Consider the following 15,235-nt stretch of genomic DNA (forward strand, 5'->3'; position numbering starts at 1 on the left):
ACTATCCTAGTAATATATTCCTGCTGAACTAATAGTTCAAAACATGAAAACATGAGATAAAAGAGACTCCTTGATAAGAAAAGTATAAAATTTAATATAATAATATCATCTCTTACCAAGCTAAGATTTCAAAGTGCTTTATAATATTATTATTTAATCTTTGGGATAAAGGCAATATAGTCGTTATTATCCCCATTTTATAGATGAATTGTTTCACAGAGTGGTAAATGATTTACCTGAGATCACAAAATCAGGAAGTGGAAATAAAGCTAGTAAGGAGCAACTAGGTTGTGTAGTAGACATATTACTGGGCTTGGGATAAGGAAAGCTAAATTTTCCTGAATTCAGGATATGGTCTCAAACACTTCAGGCAAGTCATTTAACTCTATTTGCCTTAGTTTCCTCATCTGTAAAATAAGCTAGAGAAGGAAATGGCAAACTAGTTCAGTAATTTTGCCAAGAAAATCCCAAATGGAGTCATAAAGATTCAGACACAACTACCAATAAACAACAACGATTAGTATTCCAAGTCTAAGGCTGGAGTCCCTAAACAGTGCTCTACCACCTTGTTTTTCCATATGTTAAATCAATAGTTAGCCTTGATGTTTATGAAGCTTTTCTTGAGAAGATATTCTTATCCTAGTGGTTTTTATATTTGCACAGTGTTGCTACCTTAAGGAACTCTACATAAAACTTTTAATTAGGAAATTTTAAAATAGCAATATCAATGAATCAGGAAAAGGAAGAGAAAGATTAAACAAGGAATAGAGTGGAGAGGGGTGGAAGTGCAGCTAATTATAATCTGCATTATAAGATGGAAAATTCTTATGAAAAATAAATGACCCTCAGGCTAAATTCTACTTTCCAAAATTACCTAAACCAATATTTTTTTATAACAGTGATCCAGCTACTTACACTCAAAATTGAAAGAGTGAAAAGATCTTACTTCTTATGCTATGACTTTACCTGTAACTGTTTAAGTGTTATAAAGAGTATATACAACAAAGAGAGAGTACTCAATCTATGGCAGTGAAGAATTTTCTAATTAAAGGAAAATCAGGAGCAAATCATACAAATGGATAAACAAGGTAGAAATATATTTACAGAAATAATAAGACAATTTCATAAATCATACATCTAAAATAGAATACTTAAGAGTTAAAGAAATATTGTGACATAATTCTTACTTTTCCTCCTTTTCTCTAATAAACATTAATTGAGCTGTCATTATGTGCAGTGGGACCCACCAGGCCTCATAAGGAACACAATGTTAAAATTGCCCTTTAGTCATTAAAAACTGAGAAATGTTAAGTACAAGCACCCTTAAGACAATTCCTTTGACAGCTTGTCTAATAGAAATATCATATCAAGAAGCATTTACTAAGCATGTACCACATAATATACTAAACACTGGGAATACAAAGAATGAGAAAAAACAAATAAAAAAATTCCTATCTTTAGAATTCATAATGTAATTAATGTTTCACATTATTAATATGTAAGTATTCCCATCCCCAAATACAGACACATATACATATTCACATTGAAGTAAATGCTACTAATATTAAAGTTGTTTGTGAGCATTTGGTTTGAGGAAATGGATTGAATCATTTGAGGTTCCTGGATTTTAATTGCTATCTAGAGGAATAACATTGAAAGGTGAGAAGAAGAAACCAATTCCAAACAAACATTGTATTATATTTAAGGTAAGGGAAAGACAAATATAATGCATAGAAAAAAGCCTTGAAAATGATATGTTTTAACCTTTATTTTTCCTTTTTCAGAGTAAAGAAAGACAACTCAGGTCACTGAAGACTAGTCAACTTAGCACAGTATCTTGGGAGACTGTTAAAATGCCTCATCAAACAATAAACTGTAATCATCTGCAGTGATGGTCAGAGAAAGCAAAAGGTAGAAATCAATGTGGTTTTGTAAAGAGAAAATCATGACAGCCCAATTTAATTTCCTGCAATGATAATGCAAAAGGCCATGCAGATAAGGAAAAAGCAATAGATATAATCTTGTCTGCAGCAAGTCTTTTTTATTCTGTCCTGCATGACATTCCCATCAACAAGTTAAGAAAATATAGTCTCAGTCACTTAAATGTTAAGTGGTTAGGGAATTCTTCAAAGGATTTTATTTAAAGAAAAAAGAATGTTATTCATGGTTTAGCATCAACATGGAAAGACATATGGAATCCAGATCCTCAGGGATAAATCATTGCTTTGTACTAATTTAATATCTCTGGTATGTATTTGAATGACAAAATTGTGTATTCTCATTAAAATTAACATTTATTAAAAACATTATTTTTGAGACAATATAACCAATCAGAGGGAAATAAAAAAATGAGACTTCTCTAAAACATTTTATAATCTATGTGTAGAGATAACACAAACTCATATGTGAAAATCATTTAATAGTAGAAAAAGCAGTAGGAAGAGTGTCTGGACTAGAAGTTATATGATCTGGGTTCTAATATTGGCTGAAAGCTGGGACTTGAGCTTTCTTACAGAAGTTATATAATTTGCCTTGGTTATAAGCTACATGGTTGTAGAGTTGTCAAGAACTCAGAGGATATCTAGTCATACTAGTCCAAGAAGAATCCCCATGAAAATAAACATAAGTCATCCAGATTTTGCTCTAAAATTTCTAATGGGAATCCATTGCCTCCTGAAACTGATAATTTTTTTTAATAACTATAACTATTAGGGAGCCAAGATGGCGGAGAAGAAACACACTACTCAGTGAACGTCCTCACTCCCTCACAACCAATTAGATAAATTAAGTCTCAAAATTAGCTCAGGACTGATAGATACCACAAGGACTGGAAGCACGACTTACCAGCTGAAGAGAATCTGGAGTTTCAACGGGAGGGGTCAGTTCTCGGGGGAGGAATAGGAAGGACCAGCACAGACGGTGGGGTGGGGGCACGCTGCGCCCATTGCGCTGGGAGGGGCTCTGGGATCGGGGAAGCCACTGAGGTGGAGGAATCTGGCACGGGCTGTTGGCTCTTCTCTGCTAATTATTTGGCAGTTCAGAAGAGAAAGCCAAGGTGTTTTGAAACTCAGATTAGATTTCCCCCCCCCCCCACCCTGGGGGTGACTCGGCAGACTAGGCACCAGGGGATGTGGCCTCAGCTACCTCCTGAGAATAGTTAAGAGACTGACAAGTGGGTGGATACGGCCCAAGGCAACACACACGGCCTAGCTTAGCTGGAGGGAGTGGAACTCAGCTCCAGCAAGTCCCAGAGAAGCGGAACTTTTGAACTAGGGACCGCGGTTTCTGGCAGACACTTCCAGTTTGAGCGCAGGGGCTTCTCACGTCACCTGCTGCAGACATCCACACCCCACCCGGACACATAGGCTGAGCTTCTTGCTGTCTTCACTATTCTACGCCCTCGAAGCACAGTAGTGCTAATCACCTCTGAGGAACTTCCAGGGAGGGGGTGGGGAACTCTCTCCCAGAGCTCTCTCTTAGCGCGGGCGCGGGGGCCGCTGCATCCATCCGGTCTGGGAGGAAGCTGGTAAAGAAGTAAATAATTTCCTACCCCAGGGACAGACCCCAAAACATTTTTTAAGTATGAGCAAAAAAGCTAGAAAAACTATAGATTCCTTCTATACAGAGAAAGAGCGGGTACCCAACCCCGAGGAAGTTAACAGCAAAGATTCAGAAGATAACAACCTAAAGGGGAACGATTCCTGCCCCCCATCACATAACTCTCTCCTAGAAGAAGCTCTTAAGAAATTGAGGGAGATCGAAGAAAAATGGGGCAAGGAAAGGGAAGTTATGATAGAGAATAACAACGTCCTGAAATTGGAGTTGGAAAAAATAAAGAATTCACAGGAGATGCAGGGAAACAAAATTAGTGAATTAGAAAAGGTTAAAAAAACACAGGAAAGTAGGATTTCTGAATTGGAAAAGATAAAAAAGTCTCAAGAAAATAGAATTTCTGAATTGGAAAAAGAAAATAATTCTCAAAAAAAAAAAAATTAGGGAAATGGAAAAAAACTCAATAGAGCAAAATAATTCATTTAAAAACGAAATTGGGCATTTACAAAAAGAACTAAAAACTGTGAAAGAAGAAAATAACTCCTTAAAAGTCAGGATGGAACAAATAGAAATGAATGATTCACAGAGAACCCAAGAATCAGTCAAACAAAACAAAAAAAAAAAAATGAGAAGCTGGAGAACAACGTCAAATACTTACTGGGAAAATCTATAGACCTGGAAAATAGATCTAGGAGAGATAATCTGCGGATTATTGGACTTCCAGAAAACTATGACCAAAAAAAGAGCCTAGATTCTATTTTACAGGAAATTATCAAAGAGAACTGTCCAGAGATAATAGAAACAGAAGGGAAAGTAGATGTGGAAAGAATTCATCGAACTCCTTCTGAAATAGACCCTAAAAAAAGAACACCACGGAATATTGTGGCTAAGCTGCAGAATTACCACACAAAGGAGAAAATCCTGCAAGCAGCTAGAAAAAAACAATTTAAATACCAAGGTGCCACAATAAGGGTCACCCAAGATCTGGCTGCCTCCACATTAAAAGATAGAAGGGCCTGGAACCTGATATTCCGTAAGGCAAAAGATCAAGGACTGCAACCAAGAATGAACTACCCAGCTAAGTTTAGCATCTTTCTCCATGGAAGAAGATGGTCATTCAATGAAACAGAGGAATTCTATATGTTTCTAAGAAAAAAACCAGACTTAAACAAAAAATTTGATCTACATCCACAAGACTGAAGAGAAACAGAAAAAGGTACACAGAACCCTTGAGAACTGTAACTCTGTTGTGGGTATATAAAAAATACTCAAGGATAATTTGATTTTACTGATATAAAAGAAAAAAAGGGGGGTGTAGTAAAGGGAAGGAGGTCGGTTCAGAAAAAGGGGAAGGAGTGATAAAAAGAGGGAAACTACATCCCAGGAAGAGACATAGAAAATACACCATATCTGAGGGAACTTAGTGAGGGGGAGAATCATTGTGTGAATCTTACTCTCATCAGAAGAGGCTCAAAGAGTAAATAATTAACATATTTGTTTTTCAGAGAATTTTCTCTCACCTCATTAAAAGGGGGGAGAGGAAAAGGGAAAAGGAAAAGGGGAATAAGTGAAGGGACTTGGAGGGAGGGGGGAGGGATCCTAAAAAAAAAAAAAAAAAAGAGGGAGGGTTGTGCGTCACAAGGGGGGTCTGTAAATTAAATATCGGGGAGGGGGATCAGGGGGGCCAAGGGAAAAAAGCATAATCTGGGGATAATACGATGGCAGGAAATACAGAATTAGTAATTTTAACTGTAAATGTAAATGGGATGAACGATCCCATCAAACGGAGACGGATAGTAGATTGGATCAAAAAGCAGAACCCTACAATATGTTGCCTACAGGAAACACACTTAAAGCAGGGAGATAGATACAGAGTAAAGGTAAAAGGTTGGAACAGAGCCTATTATGCTTCAGGTAAAGCCAAAAAAGCAGGGGTAGCTATCCTTATCTCAGATCAAGCAAAAGCAGAAGTAGATCTCGTTAAAAAAGATAAGGAAGGAAACTATATCCTGCTGAAAGGTAGCATAAATAATGAAGCCATATCAATACTAAACATATATGCACCAAGTGGTATAGCATCTAACTTTCTAAAGGAAAAGTTAAGAGAACTGCAAGAAGAAATAGACAGTAAAACTATAATAGTGGGAGATCTCAACCTTGCACTCTCAGATTTAGACAAATCAAACCACAAAACAAACAAGAAAGAAATTTAAAAAGTAAATAGAACATTAGAAAAACTAGGTATGATAGACCTTTGGAGAAAACTGAATGGCAATAGGAAGGAATATACTTTCTTCTCAGCAGTTCATGGATCCTATACAAAAATTGACCATATACTAGGACATAAAGATCTCAAAATTAAATGTAGGAAGGCAGAAATAATAAATGCCTTCTTCTCAGATCACAATGCAATAAAAGCTACATTCAGTAAAAAGTTAGGGGTAAATAGACCAAAAAGTAATTGGAAACTGAATAATCTCATCTTAAAGAATGACTGGGTGAAAGAGCAAATTATAGAAACAATTAACAATTTCACCCAAGATAATGATAATGATGAGACATCATATCAAAATCTTTGGGATGCAGCTAAAGCGGTAATAAGGGGAAATTTTATATCTTTAGAAGCTTATTTGAAGAAAATTGAGAAAGAGAAGATTAACGAATTGGGCTTACAACTTAAAAGGCTAGAAAAAGACCAAATTATAAACCCCCAACCAAAAATTAAACTCGAAATACAAAAATTAAAAGGAGAAATCAATAAAATTGAAAGTAAAAAAACTATTGAATTAATAAATAAAACCAAGAGTTGGTTTTATGAAAAAGCCAATAAAATAGATAAACCTTTGGTAAATTTGATCAAAAAAAAGAAAGAGGAAAATCAAATTGATAGTCTTACAAATGAAAAGGGGGATCTTTCCACCAATGAAGAGGAAATTAGAGAAATAATAAGGAGTTACTTTGCCCAACTTTATGCCAATAAATTTGATAACTTAAGTGAAATGGATGACTTCCTCCTAAAATATAGGCTCCCTAGATTAACAGAGGAGGAGATAAATTGCTTAAATAGTCCCATTTCAGAAAAAGAAATAGAACAAGCTATTAATCAACTCCCCAGGAAAAAATCCCCAGGGCCAGATGGATTCACATGTGAATTCTACCAAACATTTAAAGAACAATTAGCCCCAATGTTATATAAATTATTTGAAAAAATAGGGGATGAAGGAGTCCTACCAAATTCCTTTTATGACACAGACATGGTACTGATACCTAAACCTGGTAGATCGAAAACTGAGAAAGAAAATTATAGACCAATCTCCTTAATGAATATTGATGCTAAAATCTTAAATAAGATATTAGCAAAAAGACTTCAGAAAATCATCTCCAAGATAATACACTATGATCAAGTAGGATTTATTCCAGGAATGCAGGGCTGGTTTAATATTAGGAAAACTATTAATATAATTGACCATATTAATAATCAAATTAATAAGAACCATATGATCATCTCAATAGATGCAGAAAAAGCATTTGACAAAATCCAACATCCATTCCTACTAAAAACTCTTGAGAGTATAGGAATAAATGGATTATTCCTTAGAATAATCAGGAGCATATATTTAAGACCTTCAGTAAGCATAATATGCAATAGAAATAAACTGCAACCTTTCCCAGTAAGATCAGGAGTGAAACAAGGTTGCCCACTATCACCATTACTATTCAATATAGTACTAGAAACGCTAGCCTCGGCAATAAGAGCCGAGAAAGAGATTCAAGGAATTAGAGTAGGAAATGAGGAAATTAAACTATCACTTTTTGCAGATGACATGATGGTATACTTAGAGAACCCCAAAGACTCTGCTAAAAAGCTACTAGAAATAATTCAAAATTTCAGCAAAGTGGCAGGATACAAAATAAATCCACATAAATCCTCGGCATTTTTATATATCACTAACAAAATGCAACAGCAAGAGATACAAAGAGAAATTCCATTCCAAACAAATGTTGATAGTATAAAATATTTGGGAATCCATCTACCAAAGAAAAGTCAGGAATTATATGAGAAAAATTATAAAACACTTGCCACAAAAATAAAATCAGATTTAAATAATTGGAAAGACATTCAGTGCTCTTGGATAGGCCGAGCGAATATAATAAAGATGACAATACTCCCCAAACTAATCTATTTATTTAGTGCTATACCAATCAGACTCCCAAGAAACTATTTTAATGACCTAGAAAAAATAACAACAAAATTCATATGGAAGAATAAAAGGTCAAGAATTGCAAGGGAACTAATGAAAAAAAACTCAGAGGAAGGTGGTCTAAGTGTACCTGATCTAAAGCTATATTATATAGCAGCAGTCACCAAAACCATTTGGTATTGGCTACGAAATAGACCGGTAGATCAGTGGAACAGATTAGATACAAAGGACAAAAAAGGGTACATCTATAGCAATCTAATCTTTGACAAACCCAAAGATTCCAACATTAGGGATAAAAATTCATTATTCGGAAAAAACTGTTGGGAAAACTGAAAATTAGTATGGCAGAAATTAGATATGGATCCACACTTAACACCATATACCAAGATAAGATCAAAATGGGTCCATGATTTAGGCATAAAGAGGGAGATAATAAATAGATTAGAGGAACAGAGGATAATCTACCTCTCAGACTTGTGGAGGAGGAAGGAATTTATGACCAGAGGAGAACTAGAGATCATTATTGATCACAAAATAGAAGATTTTGATTACATCAAACTAAAAAGTTTCTGTACAAATAATACTAATGCAAACAAGATTAGAAGGGAAGTAACAAATTGGGAAAATATTTTTAAAAACAAAGGTTCTGACAAAGGTCTCATTTCCAAAATATATAGAGAACTGACCATAATTTATAAGAAACCAAACCATTCTCCAATTGATAAATGGTCAAAGGATATGAACAGACAATTCTCAGAGGAAGAAATTGAAACTATATCCACTCACATGAAAGAGTGTTCCAAATCACTACTGATCAGAGAAATGCAAATTAAGACCACTCTGAGATACCACTACACACCTGTCAGATTGGCTAAGATGACAGGAACAAATAATGACAAATGTTGGAGGGGATGTGGGGAAATTGGGACACTAATACATTGCTGGTGGAGTTGTGAAAGAATCCAGCCATTCTGGAGAGCAATCTGGAATTATGCCCAAAAAGTTATCAAACTGTGCATACCCTTTGACCCAGCAGCGCTACTACTGGGATTATATCCCAAAGAAATACTAAAGAGCGGAAAGAGACATATATGTGCCAAAATGTTTGTGGCAGTTCTTTTTGTTGTAGCTAGAAACTGGAAGATGAATGGATGTCCATCAGTTGGAGAATGGTTGGGTAAATTGTGGTATATGAAAGTTATGGAATATTATTGCTCAGTAAGAAATGACCAGCAGGAGGAATACAGAGAGGGTTGGAGAGACTTAAATCAACTGATGCTGAGTGAAATGAGCAGAACCAGAAGATCACTGTACACTTCAACAACGATACTGTATGAGGATGTATTCTGATGGAAGTGGAAATCTTCAACATAAAGAAGATCCAACTCACTTCCAGTTGATCAATGATGGACAGAGGTAGATACACCCAGAGAAGAAACACTGGGAGGGGAATGTAAATTGTTAGCACTAATATCTGTCTGCCCAGGTTGCATGTACCTTCGGATTCTAATGTTTATTGTGCAACAAGAAAATGATATTCACACACATGTATTGTACTTAGACTATATTGTAACACATGTAAAATGTATGGTATTGCCTGTCGTCGGGGGGAGGGAATAAGGGAGGGGGGGTAATTTGGAAAAATGAATACAAGGGATAATATTATAAAATATATATATATATATAATAAAAAAAAATTAAAAAAAAAATAAAAAAAAAATAACTATAACTATTAGGAAACTTCTTTTCACATCTAAATGAAATTTATGTTTTCTCCCACAGTCTAAATATAACAAATAGAATAATTATTCCACATTATAACTCTTCAAATATTTGTAGATAGTTACTATGTGCTATGCAAAGTTTCTCTTTAAGTAGCATGATTTTTTTGTATGTTCTACATCTTCTCCCTCCCTGCTCCCTTCCCCCTCCCCCACCTTTTTAAACATCTCTTATGGGATGTATGCCTAATAATGGTATTATTAGGTAAAAGGGTGCCCATGATTGCCTATGACCTTTGAGCATAGTTCCAAAATGATCTACAGAATGGTTGAATCAGTTCACAATTCTACCAACAATGCATTAATGTCTTATTTTCCCCAGCATTTATAATTTCTCTTTTCTGGTCCATTAGCTAATCTAATAGGTATGAGGTAATACCTCAGAATTGTCTTAATCTGCATTTCTCCAATCAATAGTGAGAGTATTTTTTTTCCATATGGCTATAAATGGCTTGATGAATTCATCTGAAAATTGTTCATATCTTTTGATCATTTATCCTGGAGAGTGACTCCTATTTTTCATAAATTCAACTCAGCTTACCATACATTTCAGAAATGAGATGAATATGCTCTCTCTTATTACCCTTCCCCTTTCTCAGTTCCCCTTCCCATCTTGTAGAGTAAGTTGCTTTTCTATATCCATATTGTTATTTTTAAATTGAGCCAATTTTTAGGAGAGTAAGGTTCACTTACTCCTCTTCTCCTTTTCTTCACCTCAATTATAAAACTTTTTTTTTGCTTCTTTTATGGCAGATAATTCATGCCATATCACCTCTCCCTTTCCTTTCTCTTAGTATCTTCCTCACTCATACCTTAATTTTATTTTTTAAGATATTATCCCTTCAAATTCAACTCATGCCTATGCTCTCTATCTCTATCTCTATCTATCCATCTATCTATCTATCTATCTATCTATCTATCTATCTATCTATCTATATTTCTAACTGCCATAATAATGAGAAAGTTCTTATGTTACAAGTATTATTCTTCCATGTAGGAATGGAAATAAAGTCTTATTAAATCTCCTATGATTCCTTTCTACGATAACCTCTTTATTCTTCTCCTGAGTTTATTCTGTTTTGGTCTTTTCATCATAAATACTTGAAAGATCTCTACTTTACTGAATGTCTATTTTTGTCCCTGAAGGATTATACTTAGTTTTGCTGGGTAGGTGATTCTTGGTTGTGATCCTAGATCCACTGCTCTCCAGAATATCATTTTCTAAGTCCTCTGATCCTTTAATGTAGAAGTCACTAAATCTTGTTTATTCTTGACTGGGGTCCCATTATATTTGAATTGTTTCTTTCTGGATGTTTGCGGTATTTTCCCCTTGACCCAGAAATTCTAGAATGTGGCAATAATACTACTGGTAGTTTGCATTTTGGGATATCTTTCAGCAGGTGATCTATGGAATTCTAGAGTAGAGTCAAGATGATAGCATAAAGCCCGGAAGCTGCTTGAGCTGTCCTAGTTTCCCTTGAAAAGCATATGAAATCAAGTCTCTGAACAGAGTCTGAAGGGATGAAATTACTCTCCAGTTCAAAATAGATAGAAAAAACTTCAATAAAGGTCAGTCTCACTGGGGTGAAAAAGGTGTTTAGGTCAGGTCAGACAAACTCTGGTAAAAGCTGGTGAGAAGATCTTAATCACAGTAAATCTACAACTAAGTCCCCTCATTCCTGGCTCAGTAGAGGAGCAAATCAGTGAAGCAGCTTCCAGTCCCAGCTCAGAAGGAAACTCTAGGAAACCAGGCTATTTCCTGGAAAGAACAAGCAAAGCTACCCCCTGCAAACAAAGAGGGCCCCTGTTCTCAAAGTCAAGGTTCAGAATTATACAGGAAGCTTGGGACAACACCACTTTTACCACAGGAGCAGAGCTCAGCCATAAAAGTAAAAAAATGAAATTAAAAAAAAAAAAAAAAAAAAAAAAAAAGAGGAAATACCAGAAGAAAAGGAAAGAAAATGAATAAGAAACAGAAAAGAACCTTGACCAGGGAAGACCAAAACACTAACTCAGCTGAGGACAAAATGTCCATAGAGGAAATCTCAAAGAATAATATGAATTGGTCTCAAGCCCAAAGAGGTTTCTGGAAGTGCTCATAAAAGATTTTTTAAAAATGAAAAAGGAAATGAGAGGTATGCATGAGAAAGTTAACAGCTTGGAAAAGGAAGGCAATTCCTTAAAAAATACAATTGGTCAAATGCAAAAAAAAAAAAAAAAAAAAAAATCCACTCAAGAAAGCAAAACCTTCAAAACTGGCATTAACCTATTGGAAAAAGAGATACAAAAATGAAGAAAATCAGAACAGGACAAATAAAAGCTAATAACTCTATGAGAAATCAAGAAGCAGTTGAACCAAAAAAAAAAAAAAAAAAAAAAAAAAGAAAAGAAAAGAAAATAATGGAAAAAATGTGAAATATCTCATTAGAAAAAAAGCCAAGCTAGAAAATAGATTCAGAAGAGACAATTTAAAAATTATTGGTCTATCTGAAAGCCATAATAAAAAACAAACAAACAAACAAACAAACAAAAACCCTGAATAGCATTTTTCAAAAGATTTTCAAGGAAAACCACCCTGCTATTCTAGAAACAAAAGGGGAAATATTCATGGAAAGAATACATCAATCTTCTTGAGAAAGAGATACTACAAGGAAAACCCCAAGGAAGATTGTTGAGAAATTCAAAAACTCCAGTCTACAATTCAGATATCAAGGAGCAACAATCAGGATTTCATAGAAGCTGGAAGTTTCTACAATAAAGGATCAGGGGGTCTCTGCAGTACCATATTCTGCACAGCAAAGGACTGAAGGTTACAACCAAGAATTAACCACCCAGTGAGATTGAGCACTGTCTTTCAGGGGAGGCAACAGAGCTTCAATGAAGTAAGAGACTTTCAATCATTTCTACTGAAAAAACAGTACTAAACAGAAAATTTAATCTTCAAACATAGAACTCAAGAGAAAAGAAAACAGGGAGGAAATGTATATTTACTTAAAACTTAAACTATTTATATCCCTAGAAGGGAAAATAATATCTGCAACTTTCAAGAACTGTATGTCACTGGGGCACACAGAGAGGGGCATCACATGGACAGAGGGTGAATGGACTTTGATGTGATGATATAAAAAAAAAAAAAAAGACCTTGAAGGGTGGGAAAAAGTCAGTACTAAAAGAAGAGGAAAGGGGAAATATTAAAGAACAAATTAAATTACATGAATAGGCACAAAAAGGAAGAAATGAGGGAGATGGGATGAGTATTGTTTGAAGTCTATTCTCATAAGTTATAACTACATATTATAACTAATTACTAAATCATTCAGTTGGGTATAGAAATGTATCTATCCTTATAAAAAAGTAGCAGGAGAAAGAGGAAAGAAAAGGGAGGGGAAAAGGGAAGGCAAAAACACTAGAAAATAAAGGTAAGACCAGAAGGGAAGGGGGATAGAAGATAAGGTAGTGGGTGGAGTGGGTCAAAAAATACTATTAAGAGAAGGGGGAAGGGTGGTAGGAGATAAGGTTGTGAGTGGGATGAGTCAAAAGAAAAAAAGAAAACACTACTAAAGGCTGGGTGGAAAGAGAGAACAAAGTTATGTACAGGGGAGAAAATAGAATGGAGAGAAATACAGAACTAGTATCATAACGGTGAATGTGAATAAGATGAACTCTGCCATAAAACAGAAGTGAATAGCAAAGAATTAAAAAACAGAATCCTATAATATGATGTTTACAAGAAACACATTTGACTGACATAGAAAGACACATACAGAGTATAGGTTAAAGACTGGAACAAAATTTATTATGCTTCAGCTGAAATTTTTAAAAAGCAGGGGTAGCAATTCTGATCTCAAATAAAGCAAAAGAAGAAATAGATCTTATTAAAAAGAGATAAAGAAAGAAAGTACATTTTGATAAAGGGGTACCTTAAATAATGAAGTAGTAACCATATTAAATATAAATGCATCCAGTAGTAGGGCATATAAATTCCTAGAAAATATATTAAATCAATTACAGGAAGAAATAGACAGCAAGACTCATTAGTAAGGGACCTTAACCTTGCCCTCTCAGAATCAGACAAATCTAACTACAAAATAAACAAAAAAGGAAGTTATCAGTGAATCCTTTCAATTTCTATTTGACCCTTTGGTTGTAGAATGTTTGGGCTCTTTTTTTGATCATGGCTTTCCAATAGACTGATAATTCTTAAGTTATCTCTACCAGGTCAGTTGTTTTTCTAATGAGATATTTCATTTTTTCCCCATTTTTTCATTCTTTTGATTTTGTTTTATTATTTTTTGATTTCTTATAAAATTAATAGTTTCCATTTGTTCAATTATAATTTTAATACCATGTTATTTTTATCTAATTACTTGCAAAGAAAATTTTTAACATTCATTTTACAAATAATTTTGAGTTCCAAATTATAGAAAACTTTTTAAAGTATTAACAATATTTTATTTTCCCAAATAATATGCAAATATACTTGTCAATATTCATTTTTGCAAAACTTTATATTCTAAATTTGTCTTCCTTTTTCCCTGACCTCCTCTTTTCCCAAGATAGTAAGCAATCTGATATATAGGTTAATTATGTGTGATACTTTTAAACATATTTCCATATTTATCATGTTGTACAAGAAAAAAAAATGAGAAAAAATAAACAAAAAGATGAAAATACTATGCTTTGATCCAGATCCATATTCAGTCTCCATACTTCTCTCTCTCTCTGGATGCAGGTGGCATTTTCCATCCCAAGTCTATTGGAATTGCCTTGAATCACCTCATTGCTCAAAAGAGCCAAATTCATCACAACTGATCATCACATAATCTTCTTGTTACTGTGTATAATGTTCTCCTTTTTCTGCTGGACTTCACTCAACATCACCTCATTTGGTCTTTCCAATCTTAAATCAGCCTGTTCATCATTGCTTATAGAACAATAATATTCAATTACCTTCATTTTTCATAATTTATTCAGCCATTCCCCAAATTTCTAGTTCCTTGCCACTAGAAAAAGAGGTACTACAAAATATTTGCACGAGTCCTTTTCCCTTTTTTATCAATTTTTGGGGATATAGACCTAGCAGTGAGACAGCTATATCAAAGGATATACACAATTTTTATAGCCCTTTAGGCATAGTTCCAAATTCCTTGCTAAAATGATTGAATCACTTCACAATTCTACCAACAATGCACTAGTGTCTTAGTTTTCCTACATTCCTTCCAACATTTATTACTATCTTTTCCTGTCATCTTAGCCAACCTGAGATAGATTCTAATTTTTTAAGAATTATTTTCCTCAGTGATCTTTTGTACTTCTTTTCCCATTTGGACAATTTTGTTTTTAAAGGCATTTTTCACCTCATTATATTTTTGTACTTAAACTTTCATTTCTCTTCCCAATTTTTCTTTTATCTCTCAACTTGATTTTCAAAATCCATTTTGAGTTTTTCCATGGTCCTTGACTAATTCTTTTTTTTTTTCTTAGAGGCTTTAGATGCATGAGTTTTAAGTTTGCTATTGTCTTCTGAGTGTGGGTTTAATATTTCTTGTCACCAAAGTAACTTTATGTGGTCAGTCTTCTCTTGTTTGCTCATTTTCCTAGACTATTACTCAGCTTTTAATTTTTTGTTAAAATATCACTCTCTTTACAGGGTAGGGAATTAAGTGTCCCAAGCTTCAGGGGTCTTATGCAGCTGTTTTT

The 15,235-nt window shown here is 34.4% G+C and overlaps 1 protein-coding gene across 5 annotated transcripts in view; it reads right to left on the reverse strand.

The window, feature by feature from the left end:
• The window catches only part of PCLO (piccolo presynaptic cytomatrix protein), a 520,130-nt gene that overhangs the window by 225,375 nt on the left and 279,520 nt on the right, over positions 1 to 15,235 (reverse strand). The window lies entirely within an intron of this gene.

Source organism: Sminthopsis crassicaudata, chromosome 5 (assembly GCF_048593235.1).
Source record: "Sminthopsis crassicaudata isolate SCR6 chromosome 5, ASM4859323v1, whole genome shotgun sequence".
Classification (NCBI taxonomy): domain Eukaryota; kingdom Metazoa; phylum Chordata; class Mammalia; order Dasyuromorphia; family Dasyuridae; genus Sminthopsis; species Sminthopsis crassicaudata.